This window comes from Lissotriton helveticus, chromosome 1_1 (genome assembly GCF_964261635.1).
Source record: "Lissotriton helveticus chromosome 1_1, aLisHel1.1, whole genome shotgun sequence".
NCBI classification, from domain to species: domain Eukaryota; kingdom Metazoa; phylum Chordata; class Amphibia; order Caudata; family Salamandridae; genus Lissotriton; species Lissotriton helveticus.
Genome location: NC_136057.1, coordinates 540,982,344 through 540,997,795, shown reverse-complemented (window position 1 = coordinate 540,997,795; position 15,452 = coordinate 540,982,344).

Genomic DNA, 15,452 nt, shown 5'->3' with positions numbered 1-15,452 from the left:
CCGAAACCGCCCTTATCGCAGCAACAGACGACATCCGAACACTACTGGACAACGGAGAAACAGTTGCCCTCATCTTACTTGACCTCTCCGCAGCCTTCGACACAGTCTGTCATAAAACCCTTATACAACGCCTCAGCAACATCGGAATACAAGGAACTGCTTTGGACTGGATCATCTCATTCCTCGCCGGAAGAACCCAGAGAGTTCGCCTTCCTCCCTTCAAATCAGAAGCCAAAGAAGTCATCTGTGGCGTTCCACAAGGATCATCACTCAGTCCAACCCTCTTCAACGTCTACATGAGTCCCCTCGCTACCATCGCGCGCCAACACAACCTCAACATCATCTCCTACGCAGACGACACCCAACTAATCCTCTCCCTCACCAAAGAACCTAACACAGCCAAAACCAACCTTCACGATGGAATGAAAGAGGTAGCCGAGTGGATGAAGAACAGCCGCTTAAAACTGAACTCAGACAAAACGGTAGTCCTCATCTTAGGGTCATCCCCCTCAGCCTGGGATGACTCCTGGTGGCCACCAGCCCTGGGAACCGCCCCCATTCCAACGGATTACGCACGTAATATGGGCTTCATCCTGGACTCCTCCCTCTCGATGACCAGACAAGCCAATGCCGTCACATCATCCAGCTTCAACATCCTACGCTTGCTTAAAAAAGTCTTCCGCTGGATCCCCACTGAAACAAGAAAGACAGTTACCAACGCACTGGTCACCAGCCGACTGGATTGCGGAAACACCCTTTACGCTGGAACCACAGCCAAACTACAGAAAAATCTCCAACGCATCCAAAACGCATCAGCAAGACTCGTATTAGACATCCCTCGGCAAGTTCACATTTCCGGCCACCTGAAAGATCTCCACTGGCTCCCCGTCAACAAGAGAATAACGTTCCGTCTCCTAACCCACGCACACAAAGCCCTCTATAATCTAGGACCTGAATGCCTCAACACGAGACTGTCCTTCTACGCCCCCACCCGCCAACTTCGTTCAGCCAACCAAGCCCTCGCCGTCATTCCTCGCATCCACAAATCCACCATGGGGGGAAGATCCTTCTCCTACCTAGCAGCCAAGACCTGGAATTCTCTCCCCACCCACCTCCGCCTAACTCAGAACCACTCCTCCTTCAGAAAGCAAATAAAAACTTGGATATTCGATAAGTAATTTCTCCCGCCTCCTCAAGCGCCTTGAGACCCTCTGGGTGAGTAGCAAGCTATATAAATTTCTGAACTTGAACTTGAACTATCCCAGAGGTACTTGGAATTACCGGTGGTGGAGGTACATTTTGACGCTGTGTTGTACTTTCTTTGTAAACATAGTTCACAGGATGTAGGGATTAAAGGTGCTTGTGCATACTAGCAGTGCCACAGGAGTATTATTTGTGTGTGCCTTACATAAATCAAGGCTAAATTCTCTACTGTCTCTAGTGCAGATACAAAGCTGAATTGAAGTTGTAAACCCTGTTGTCCTCAGTGTACATCTTAGGGTGGACTGCATCATCTGCAGTCATGATTGATGTAGAAGATAGAACATATATGCAGTGTAAATGTTATTATTCAACTAAATCTATAAGTGATATAAAATAAGTTTTTCAAGGAAGCATAATAAAGGGATATTGTGTAGGGTTTGATAGGTGTTATACTTAGCTTGGTTTACACTGAGTTAGTGGTATCTAAAACAAGAAGGTTCTGTGGAGCCTGCGATGATGCATGGTCCGGGCAGGCCGTACTGATAGTAATGTTCTTTGTATAGTGAATGCTGCCTTAGTAAGGCAATGTGATAATCATTTTTGGTGCACTAAGTTACTGGTACCTTTGGTGCTTAGCGTGTACATATTCTGCGATGATGCGTGGTCTGGGTGAAGGCACAGTACTTGGAGTAATGTCTTTTGTTGATTCAATTCTGCATTAATTCCACTTAAAAGTGATAGCATGCCTCATTGCTGACATAAAACTGTTCACTCCTCTTTCCAGTGATTTATAGTGCACTGAGTTAGTAGTATCTTTGGCACTGAGCTTGTACGTACCCTGCAATAATGTGTAATACAGGGTGGCTGTCCTGGGAGCAATGTTTTTTGCCTAGTGAATTCGGCTTTAATTAGGGTACAGGGAAATGACTTGTGGTCCAGTGAGTTAGTGGTACCGAAAGAACTCAGCGTGTGCGTATCCAGTGATGATTCGTGGTTCGGGGGGGTCACAGTGGTATAATGTCTCTTGTTTACTGGAATGCGTCATGTACAATCGTCATTCTATCTGAAAAAATCTGAACGCATACAGTACAATTGTCTATGCATTACATTAATCAAGGTTGAATTCCTTACTGTCCGTAGTATACATACAAAGGTGACTTCAAGTTGTGAACCCTGCTGTCCGCAGAGTACATTGCAGGCTGTAGTTGACACAGACATCGAGGAATGCTTTTTTTGTCACATACTTTAACAAAATATGATGACACAGTACTATTTTTCTGCCTTAAATAAATGGAGACTGAATGTTATGTTGTCTGTACTGCTTATGCGCCACTGGTATCAAGTGGTAAACTCTTTTGATCACAGAGTACATTTGAAAACAGAACTCAGTACAGCCATTGAGGAATGTTTTTTGTGGCATCCTTTAACAAAATAGTCTTTACCTTACATATATCAAGGATAATTTGAATGCTGTCATTAGTGTAGATGGAAAGCTGAATTCAAGTTGTGAACCCTGTTGAACGCAGTGTAGATTGAAGGCAGTAGTCAACACAAACATTGATGAATGCTATTTTGTCACAGTTAACAGAATCTGAGGACACTGTACAATTATCTCTGCTTTAAATAAATTGAGACTGAATTAAATGTTGTTTGTAGTGCTTCTGCGCTTCTGGTATCAAGTAGTGAATTCTGTTGATCGCAGTGTACATTTGAAGGTAGTACTTTGTACAGACATTGAGGAATGTTTTCTGTGGCATCCAAGAACAAAATTGTCTCTGCCTTACATAAATCAAGGCTAACTTGAATGCTGTCCGTAGTGTAGATGGAAAGCTGAATTCAAGTTGTGAACCCTGTTGTACGCAGTGTAGATTGAAGTCAGTTGTTGAGACAGACATGGACAAATGCTTTTTGTCACTTATGTAAACAAAATCTGAAGACATATAGTAGAATTGTCTCTTCATTAAATAAATGAAGGACGAATTTCCTACTGTTCTAACTTTAAGAAATGTGTCTCTGCCTTACATAAATGAAGGATAACTTCAATGCTGTGCGTATTGTAGATCCAAAGCTGAATTCAAGTTGTGAACCCTGCTGTCCGCAGTGTAGATGGAAGACAGTAGTTGATACAGACATAAGTCTGTGGTGCTGTGTTGCTGAGTTTGCAATCGGCCTGTATCGAGGAGGCATGTGGTCATGGCGGCAGCCACGTGGAAGGCTGAGGACCTTCGCTGTGGCAGAGTATTTTCTCTTTGCAGAAGTGAACCACGCCCAAGGCGTAGGCTAATTATTTACACTCTTACGCTGATGTTGCGTACGTTGGATCAGCCCACTTCTATTCTGCTTTAAAGGGGGGAGACAACAAAGACACATGACCGAGATATTACTTAGAGTCTGAGATAATATGGATGCGTCCACTGTACAGTATACTACACGTATCAATGGTAAATCTACACACGAAAAAGTTTTTGGTTTGTATAGTGAGTTGTGTGTAGAATATCACCGGTAGTGTTAGCATTGTGTACATTATTGTTGATATGGGAATTCCTTCCCTTATACATAGTTGGTTGCCACATCTCTGCACATTGAGCTAGTGTGCTGTTGAGGGTATATATTATTTTGGGAAGGACCGTTGTCTTGTTTTGTACTGCCTCTGATGTAGTAGAGAGGGAGGGGTCAGGAGGCGTGGTTGTAGCGGTAGTGGCGCTGGGTATTGTGATTTTGTTGGGTGTCGGAAGTGTAAAATGAGTACCTCTATCACATATTTAAATGAGGGTGTGAGTTGGATGTAATTCACGCCATACATAGTCCACGTCCTTACACTAGTTAAATGTTGATGTTAATTTGTTAGTGGTAAGTGGAACTATTGCCTGTTTTTTTAAGTAGCATTGCAAATTTGGTTTCTTGTTGAAGATATGGGGAAGTGGTCAACATTATAATTAGGAATTGTCATTTAAAAATCCTTTGAAATTCACTTAAAAACATAGGTTTCAGGCAGGTTATAGTTAGGAATTATCATTTAAAAAACCTTTGAAATTCACTGAAAAAAACCTGGGTTTCAAGCACGTTACAGTTAGGAATTATCATTTAAAAAAACCTTAGAAATTCATTGAAAAAACCATAGGTTTCAGGGGTGTTATAGTTAGCTGGACATTTCACTCTTACAAAACCATTGAAATTCTTCTGTTATAGTTAGTTGTACTAACTGTAACTCTCGCGCCCACAATCCACTGGTGATGATGTCACATATTACAACATTCATGACATGGTCAGTGACATCACTGATGACATCACTGATGACATCTCAGTGTTAGATTGGCTTATACGCAACTGACATTTTTTATTTACTTATAAGGCCCTACTAAAGTGGTACTTCATGTGACCCAGGCCTCTGAATTATATGCTACTAGTGGGTATGGTACCAGGATGCTTGTTTCCAGTCCTGGGAGGAACCGGCTTGGCAGTTCAAGCTCTACTATTCCCATGAGCCACTGCGTTAAGGCTGATTTGCATATGGCTGGGGTGTGTAGTGTGCAAAAGAACAATGGATTTAACCCAGATCTCTTGACTTGGGTGAACATTTGGTTTATTCAGCATTCTGTCTATCCTTTGTTTCCGCTGCAGTCTTCGCCCTAAGTGGGATGAGTATGCCCAGATGTGGATCCCTTGTTCGCTATGCAACTGGATTCAAGCTAGTCTGGCTGATGAGGGGTGATATACCCTGAAACCAGTCCCAGGATGCTTGTTTCATGTCCAGGGAGAACCCGGCTTGGAAGTTCGGGCTGGACTGTTCCCATGAGGAGCTGAGTCAAGACTGATTTGCATATGGCTGGGTCCAAACTGGGGTGACGGAGTGAGCAAAAGAACAATGGATTTAATACACATCTTGACAGGGGGAAAATGTTTTATTTATTCAGTATTCGGTGCATCATTTGTTGCTTCAGCACTAGTGTGTCCGTAGCACTGATTTTGCCACTCACTTAAGTAGCCTTTTAAACATGTTTCAGGTCTGCCGTTGCAGTTTTTGTATGTGCAGTTTTAAACTACCATTTCAACCTGGCAAAATGAACCTTTTGCCATGCCAAAAACTTTTAATATATATTATCAGCCCTAGTACAGGTCCTGGACAGCCCACATGGCAGTGTGCAATGTGTTTAAAAAGTTGGAAATGTACTTTTAAGTTTTACATGTCCTTTTAGTGAAAATTTCTTACATTATTTTTACACTACTGTAAGGCCTACCTCTACAATATGATAATATTGAAATTACTTTATCACCAACCCTGGGCCAAGCACTATGCTACGCTCCGGTAGTTTGCGAAGTTTGCGCTACTTCGCAATACGCGAACTGCACGTAGCACAGTGCAAACACACGTAGGGTAGCGTGGTGCAGCGGTAATTTTTTGGGGTTTTTTGCATGCTCGCGGTCCTCAACGTCAAGTTGGCGACCGCGAGCTAGCAAAATGACATCCCGGCGAGACTTTATCCTCATTCGCGAAGAGCAACATCAAGTTGCCGATCGCGAGTGTGGAAAATAAACCTCCCGGTGAGATTCTCAATGCGGGGAGGTCAGGTTTCTCATTGCGAATGGTAGCATATGCTCGTGACCGCTCACGATGAGAAACTACCAGTCCGGGTTGAGAAAGCTGCCGCTCGAGTAAAAATCTACTCGGGCGGCAGAAAACTACAGCTCGCACTGTGCAAGATGCCGTTTTCAATGATTGCACAGTGCCGGATGCTAGTCTGCACTGTGCAATCATTGAAAACGGCATCTTGCACAGTGCGAGCAGGATACTATGCAGTTTGTGTAGTGCTACGCGTAGCTCGCATAGTGCGAAGTGCAATTTGCGTAGCTTCGCGTAGCGCTACTTCGCAAACTACACCCAGCCCTACTTATTACATTTTATAGGAGCAATTTCCAAATGGTAATAGGTACCCAGTCCATGCTTGGTGTCTCTGGAATCACAATTGAAAATCCAAACTTATGGTGAAGTTGGAATTTATAATTGCAATTCTGACCGTACTACTTTTAGAAAGTTGGCATTTTCTTGCCTTAGCCATTTGGTGCCTGTCTCTGGGTCGCATGGCTGGGTGCAGCTGTCAGTTGGGCTTTGTGTATTCTTTATAGACAGGCACATGCAGTAGGGAGCTTAGGTGTGGCTGGCTGGGCCATCACTGGCAGGATGGGTAGGAGGAGCAGGGCACATCCCCTCTTACACTTAAATAGGCTATGTCCTATCTCCATGCAAAGGGCTGCATATCCCCTGTAGTTTGTCTGCACCCAGGAAGGCAAGTCATCTGGGCACTTTAGAGGCATGCCTATAGAAGCTTCTCCCCATTTCAAAGGCACAAATGTGTATAAATACTGAATCTCTGAATCCAAATCTTCAATATACTTCTGGACCTGTGGATACTTTTCCAGGAAGAAGGATTGTTGTGCTGGTACAGGGACTGCCACTCTACTGGACTGCTACTCTAAAGTAAGTGCTGCCCTGTTGTGCTGACCTGCTGCCTTGCCTAGGGGAAGGAGAACTGGACCTGCAAATTCATCTTGAACCCAGGAACCCAGAGTGACTCCAAGGGCTAGTCTGCTAGCCTCCTGTTCTCTATTTTCCTAAATTAGTGTAGGATCTTTTTGTGTAGTGTTTTCACTGTTTTTCTGTTTGAAGTGTCTCACAAATACTTTACACAATGCCTCTAAGTTAAGCCTGACTGCTCTGTGCCAAACTTGCAGAGGATTGAGCACAGTTTAATTTGTGATTTGCTTGTGCCTTACCCTGACAAGGATTTTGGTTGCTGATTGACCAGGGCTGACTCCCCAGTCAACCAGTATCCCAGTTTCTCACATACGCAATTGAAATCTGATGTGTCACATTCCATGTGGACGCATACCACAAACCATCATTGAAGGAACAGAATCTAGTGGTATAAGTTAAACAGAAGAAGATCAACATGCACCAAGCAGATCTAAGAGAGCATAAGTGCCTTGCCGCAGGCACTCAGCACCTGAATTGACTTATTATACAGAGAATGCGCATAATGCAACAGTCTATGATCTCCATTAACTGAGAATGGAAACACTTGAACCTCTGTGAGATGCAGCATTAACATAGCATATGATCCAAGTCTTGAAAACAAAATCATAAATAGATTTGACAGTTGACATCTAATTGTGTCAATTCAACAATACCTGACTCTACAAATAATTAACTGTTCCTAAACCTAATTATAAAGACTGTAATAAATGAACATCACAATTATTTTCTACTAAGATAAAGAAAAAGATTTTGGAAGAATTCCCTATGGCCAAAATAACAGTAGAAGAGTAGGTTTGATAAACTTAGTCAAACATGGATTAGGGCTAGAAATTTCTCACAAAGATTAAATGTATGTAAACTGAATGGAATAACCGCAAGTTAACCACCAAATGTTTTGCTCAATTTGCACAAGAAGAAGTCACTGCAGAACAATAAATCTACCTCCTGCTGGTTCTCTGACAGAATATTGTTGTGAAAAATGTAGATGAAAAAATATAGGATGCAAAAATATCGACTCCCTATGCCTAAATAGGTAAGTATAAAAATATAGTAGTAAAAAATGTCAATTTTTAAATATATAAATATATATATATATTTATATATATATATATATATTCTCCACTCCTGAGTTTTCCCGTGATAAACAGGCGCTGACACCGTGGGCTCTCGTTTCAGGAACAAGTTTTATTTAGTCAAATGAAAAAGTTGACGCGTTTCGTCAGACAGACCGTCTTGTTCACAACAAAGAATTGGAGTAAGTGAATGCTTTTGAACTTTTCTCAGTGCTCATTGGTCTGTGGGGCGGCATCAGTGTTGTCATAGTGACCATTACCTCATGGCCACTGAAAAGTTACAACTTTGCATGCAACAAACAATTCGCGCCACACATTATATTCACCTTGGCACATTACAAAATAAATTAAATTTAACCATGTCTGATGACAATTCAAATTTCATTGTATCACCGCAGAGTTATTTATCACTTGGAGTTCGGCACTTATGAATATATGCAAAATGCTAATTATTTCATTCACCGTGTCTTGATGTGGCATTAGATTCAATTTTTTTTAATGTTTTCTTTTTTAGTTCATGTATATACATTTGAGAATACATCTTGCATACATTTGGTTTGCGGTAAGGAGGGATCATGATTTTAGGGTCTAGTGCCCTTAATTGCTGTTCTGACACTCTAGTGGTGCTAATCCCTTCTTTTCCTGGAGCAAATTTCAGATTGTTCTTACATATAGCCCATGTGGGCAATTATAAATAACAATCTTAATTTAAGTGCATCAATTTGTTGAAATTGTTTCACCTATAGCAAGATGCTCATTACATATGATTTCATGACAATAGTATTTACAAGTTCTCACTATGTAACGCCACTTCTGTTGTCGAATGCCTCCTCATGCAAACTCTACTCTGATACTTTCAGCAATTGCTGAAAAGTAATAGTGAAGCTAATTTACTCTTCTTTAGCGGAGGGGTGGGTTCAAAGATTGCATGGGCTGCTACTTGTATTGTTAACTTATACTGTGGGCTATAAATGCACACTAAGGGCCTCATCTGCGTTCAATCCCTGCGGGGCCTTTGTGTCCAATAGGATAATGTACCAAGATTCTAATCTTCGGAGGGCCAACTGTCTATTCCCCCCTCTGATGTTCTTCTTAACATGGTCAATCACAAAGTACTTAATGATCTCTGCTTTACCTCCATGCTCAGCGTTGATGTGCCTTGCCACTGGATATGAGGGGTCGTTGTTGGTAATAGCTCTGAGATGCTGTAATATCCTTACGTGGGCAGGATGGATAGTACTACCCACGTACTTTTTGTTACAACTACATTGCAGGACGTAGACTGCAAAGTCCGTCTTGCAAGTGTATTTTGCGCATATCTCAAGTGGTTTTCTTCTATTTGGCACATCAACTTTGGTAACATTCATTCCGTGTTGGCATGCCTTGCACTTGGTGCATTTAAAAAAAACATTTTTTGATTTTAGCCACAAGGGTTCTTTTTTCTTTGGGACAGGGTCATTTACTACTAGTTCTTCCTTTATACTCTTAGTTTTTCGAAAAAAGTGAGTTGGGGGATTTTGTTGCAGTCTTTCCCTATCACAGGATCATTCCTGATTATGGGCCAATGCCGGTAGATGATATTTCTAAGTTGTTTCTGATAGGCATTGTACCCTGTGATTAGGCGTGGGGTCCCTGTACTTCCTTTGGATTTATCAGTTACAGGTTTGTGAGAGAAAAGCAAGTCTTTTCTTTCTTTCAAATCGCATTTCTGTTCTGCTGTTTTTAGTGTCTGTTCAGAGTACCCTCTAAGACGTAATCTGCCAAACAAACTAGCCTTCGATTCTTTATAGTTTGTATCAGTACTGCAGTTACGCCGCATTCTTAGACATTCTGCATACGGGATACTATTTATTAGGTTGGGTGGGTGGTAACTTGTGGCGTGGAGGATAGTGTTTCCAGAGGTTGGCTTTTGATAGGTACTTGATTGAATTTTCCCATCTGATACAAACAGCTCCAAATCTAGAAAGTTAATCCTACTCTTGCTGGTTTCACAAGTAAATGTAAGGTTCAGGCTGTTCTCATTTAATTGCTCTGCAAACTCTCTCGCACTTTCCTCACTCCCTTTCCAAATAGTGAAAATTTCATCAATATAGCGACTATAGTGTGCCATATTTTCTGACATTATTGCAGTGTGTGTCTTCATGAGTACTTGCTCCTCCCACCAGCCCATATGCAAATTAGCATAGCTGGGGGCGAAGCAAGTACCCATGGCTGTTCCCTGTACTTGCTTATACAGTAGTTTGTTAAAGGAAAAGGTGTTATTTTCTAAACACCACTCAGTCATTTGGAGCAGCATCTGAGTGTGTTGGTACAAATTACTGCTTCTTCCACCCAAATAATGCTTAATTGCGTTCAAACCATCTTTATGCCTTATGCTTGTATAAACGCTTTGTACGTCCAAAGTCATAAACACAAAATTGGGCTCCCATTTGATGTCAAAGATTTTTTTGAGAAAGTCCCCACTGTCTTTCGTGTAGGAGGGTAGTGTCTTCACGTGCGGTTGTAGGAAAAAGTCCATGAATCGGCTGGTGTTTTCAAACAATCCACCTATTGTCGAAATTATAGGTCTTCCCGGGGGGCAGGTAGTGTTCTTGTGCACCTTTGGGATGAGATATAAGTTTGGTGTTACTGGATAATTGTTTTTTAAGAAATCGAATTCATTCTTCGAAATTGTTCCAGCACTTTTCCAATCATTTATTTATTTATTTTATTTGGGAAATTTATTAAGCGCTCAAATACCCGAGGGTGTCTCGGCGCTGAGTGTTTTTTTAACTAGTCCATGAGAAGTTATTGCTTAAACAGCCAGGTCTTTATCTGTCTACGGAAAGAAAGAAGGGAAGTAGAGGTTTTGATATGATGTGGAAGACTATTCCATAGTTTGATGGTGATCACTTTGAAGGATCTGTCTCCCCAGGAGACTTTCTTAGTCCTGGGGACCTGTATGAGACCAGCAGTTGAAGATCGAAGGGATCTAGCAGGATTATAAGGGCAAAGTGAGTCTTTCAGAAATTCTGGGCCTTGAGCGTGAATTGCCTTATATGCAATGCAAAGAGCTTTAAATTTAGTTCTCTTCTTTACTGGTAACCAGTGAAGCTTTCGAATTGTGCCAGATGTGGAGGTATACTTGGGGCTTGCTGTGATCAATCTGGCCGCAGCAAATTGCACCAGTTGCAATTTTTTTAGAACACCTTCTTGAGCATTGACTAGAAGGGCATTGCAGTAGTCTATGCGGGCCATGACAAGTGCGCTGATCAGAGTTTTTGCCATATTCATGGGGAGATAGGGTAGGAGTTTTTTTATCATTCTCATGGTGTAGAATGAGGAGGATACTACCGCATTAACGTGGTGCATGAACGTGAGTTTAGTATCCAGTATAACTCCAAGATTTCTTGCCTTAGTCACTGGGGGAGGGGGTGGTCCGAGGGCATCAGGCCACCATGTGGGGGACCAGGCAGGGGAGAGGTTACCAAACAACATCACCTCCGTTTTATCGGAGTTCAGTTTCAAACAATTTGTGGACATCCAATTACTTATTGCCAGAATTCCCAGATTAAAATTAGAGGCCACTTCATCTCCATTTTTGTTTATGGCTAAGACAATCTGGGTGTCGTCAGCGTAGGATGTTACCGCCAGGTGATGTATTTTTATGATCCTCGCTAAGTCCGACACATAAATGTTGAATAGTGTAGGACTTAGCGAGGATCCCTGGGGAACACCGCAGGGGAGAATGAAAGGAGGTGAGTTAAAATTGCAGAAGGCAACTGACTGTACTCGATCAGCGAGAAATGAGGCGATGAGGTCTTTCGCCGCTCCTGTAATGCCTGCCGCTATGACACGGTCGATCAAGATGGAGTGATCGACCGTGTCAAAGGCTGCAGACAGGTCCAGTAAAATAAGCACTGCTGATCCTCCATCATCGAGAGTCTTCCTGATTTCCTCTGTAGCTTTAATAAGCGCAGTTTCCGTCCCGTGTCCCTTCCGGAAGCCAAATTGTGTGTCATCCAGACAGTTGTTTTGGTCTATAAAATCTGAGATTTGAGTGTTCATGATTTTTTCCACAATTTTGGCGGGGAGCGGGAGGCAGGCGATTGGTCGATAATTGGCGACTATCGACGGATCTAGTGAGCTTTTCTTGATGAGAGGTTTGATGGTGGCTTTCTTCCAGATGGAGGGGAAGGTAGTGGACAAGAACATGGCATTAAAAATTTCAGTGAGTTTTGGGCCTATAATTTATGGAAAGTTTTTGAGAATAGAAGGGGGGCATGGGTCTTCCGGAGATCCAGAGTTCGTGGTACATATGAGATGGGATACCAGTTCTGAAGAAATCTGGGTGAATTCTTGGAAGGAGCCAGAGGGGCTTGAGTGAGGGGGGCTAGAACATGCCCGGGCCAGTGGAGTGTGGGCATTGGGAGTGAAGGGTGGGTGTCCAGTCCTGGTAGCATGGGCTTTAAATTGGGTAAAAATATCTGTGACTTTTTTTTGGAAATGATTTGCCAAGGAGTTACATAACTTTTGGGTGTGTGTGATTGGGGTGGTCGCTGCTTGTCCAGAGAGGCGCGTCACTACCTGGAAAAGTTGTTTAGTCGAGTCTTGTGCAAGATTGATTTGATTACTATAAAATTTACTTTTCTCCATGATAATTAGTTGTTTGTAATTGGATATCATGTTTTTGTAGAGGGATTTTTGATCTGGGTAGTAGTCACGTCTCCATTTGCGTTCCTGACGCCTACACTTTTGTTTTTCCTGTCTAAGAGTATCATTGAACCAGGGTGAGGATTTAAGAATCCTGTTGGTGGATTGTTTCTTTAGTGGAACTGTCAGATTGACAGTGTTTAGTATCCAGTTAGTGTAGTTATTAGCACCTAGTTCAGGATCAGTCAAAGTGGGTGGCAAGGAAGTTAGTAGTGAGGACTAAGAAGCGGAGATGTCGATGCTTTTCCATGCTTTAAATTGATTCGTGGGAGGGGGAGTATTAACTAGGGGGGGAGTAGGTTGTAGGAAAAAGTCAAAAAGAATGGCAGAGTGGTCCGTCCAGGTGAAGGGAAGGAGGTCCTTTACCACAAGTGATTTCTCGCTGGAGAAAAGACCATCCAAAAGATGGCCCGCAGTATGCGTGGAACCAGTGACTAGTTGTGGGAGTCCTATTGCATCTAATTCAGATAACAGGGCGGTGGTGTCGGGGTTATCCTGCAGCTCAAGGTGGAAATTAAAATCACCCAAAATGGTGTAGTAGCTTTCACCTGCCAATGGTTCTAAAAAAAATGGGTAAGTTAGCGAGAAAATGACTGCGAGGTCCAGGGGGGCGGTAAATAAGTATGCCTTTGAAAGGGGGAGCATTTGGAATAGAGATAGTGAAAGACAAAGCTTCACAACATGGGGTGGAAATGGTTTCTATTCGTACTGTTAGGTTTCTACGGTATATAATGGCTAATCCGCCTCCTTTTTTTGGGGGTGGTCTGTCCAGTCTAACATTTGAATATCCTTCGGGGGTGGCCGTAACGAAGTCAGGTCCACAGGAGAGATCGCCCCATGTTTCAGTGATGAAGAGGAGATCGATATTGTAAACCTCAGTGAAATTGGAGGTCTCATAGAGACTCCTATGATACCTCTCCTGGATGGTTATAATGTTCATTGCACTGATCCTCTGGTAGCATTCCTTATCTGACAATTGTGATTGCGCTACAGAATTGTACATTTCAAGCAGCCAGAGGACCACGTTTCCCCCTATATATGTCCACAAAGTGATCCTTCTTTCAGCGCGCTCTGACAGTGGGTGCTTAGGCGTGGGAGCCGGATCCTGGCTCCGAATTCAATTTTGTACACAAAGATGCACAGCACTCCGAAGTGGAAGTTTTGAGCTTATTTATTCAGCAAACGAACCCAACCGTTTGCTGAATAAATAAGCTCAAAACTTCCACTTCGGAGTGCTGTGCATCTTTGTGTACAAAAAAAACCAAGCCTGCTGGTCAGGCGAAACTCGTCCGAGGGCTGTCTAAAATAAAATTCTTTGGCCAGCACACAGTCTCGTCAACTTGTGGTTTTACTACTTGAGAGGTGCAATATATGTATATATATCATAAAATAATAAATATTAAATATATTTAATAATAAAAGTATTAAAAAAATTAAGTATATTTTCATTATTATTTTAACAAATATAACAAATAAACATAATTAAAGAAAGTTAAACACAAATACATAATATTTAATATATATATAAATATACACACATATATATTTACTTTGGACAATTAATAAACTATTAATTTTAATTTATTTTATAATTTTATATAATATTATATATATATATAGCGCAGAGACGGAGTTTCTTCACGTACCCTGCAGTTTCCCTCAGTAGTCCATGGTCACTCTGATAACTGGGCATTTCCCCAATCATGGTGAGGCTTGTGGTGCTTATCAATCTTGGTATGGGGATCTCCCTCGACCCTGCTGTAAGATTCAAGTGGGTTGCTGTACAGCGGGAGTATTCCGATTGCCCCGTCTGTAATGCCTGGGATCTGCCTTCACTTAAGCAGCGTTTGCTGAACGATGGATCTTTCATTGTTGTCTACCATGGAACTATGCAGTAGCTTGGTGACATTAATGTTTATTTAAGTTGTGCAATAAGCCCATACCGCTACAATATTTGGAAACACTTATGTTTTCTATTTTTTGTATCTTTGGACATCTCGCAAGTAATGCCACACTATGGCATTATGGGACAGGTAGTCTCATGTTAATCTTTGCAGTAGATACGGCACTGTTGATACGCAAGTTTGGTGCGAAACGTTATTGGGAAAACTTATATCATTGCACTTGGACTAAATTGGTGTTTTTTATTCATTTAAGTGGTTTCTGCATTACGTAACTTTGACTTCATTTAGCAGTCACTGTGTAAGACAATAGCACGTGATCATATCATTCGGCAAACATGAAGCGAGCAGAATTCTGTTTATTTAACTTGGCATTTCAGGTCGACAGTATGACCCATATGCACTCAACCCTCAGTGTACTTTTTAAATTAATGAGAGGTGGTTGACGCCATGTGATATTTATCAGTAATGGATGTATTGTATTAAGAGCTGCTTTTTGATTTTATGTCTTTTATTTATTTTCAGGATTTGTACAATTGCACACTTTGCAAGTTATTTTTGTTTATTTGAACAGTTATTTATATGAACAATCAGATTTTTAAGGGTTTGCAGCTCGTGCAGTATTTTTACTATTTCTTTGCATTAAGCACTATATATGTGGGGGAAAAATGTCATCAATCAGATTGATAAAGGCTGTTGAACAGCCGAAAACGTTCTCTCTTTCATTTGCTGGGTCACGAGGGACCCTTTTCATTAAAAGAAGCCATAATCTTCCAAGCTTCGTGTACGTGCCTTTTTTTCCTGCTGGAGCAAAGGGTTTGTGTGTACATATATATATATATATATATATATTCGGTTTCGACTTTTCCCCTCCAGGAAGTATCACGGACACCGTAGGGTTGCAGCAAAAAGTATATTTTAATGCATCAAAGCAACGCGTTTCAGCTCTCGCCTTGATCACGCTTAGTGACAGGCGTAAGTTTGCACACATTTAATGATAGAAAGAGTAATCAACATCAACAACAGACAGTTACACTAAGGTGGTAATGT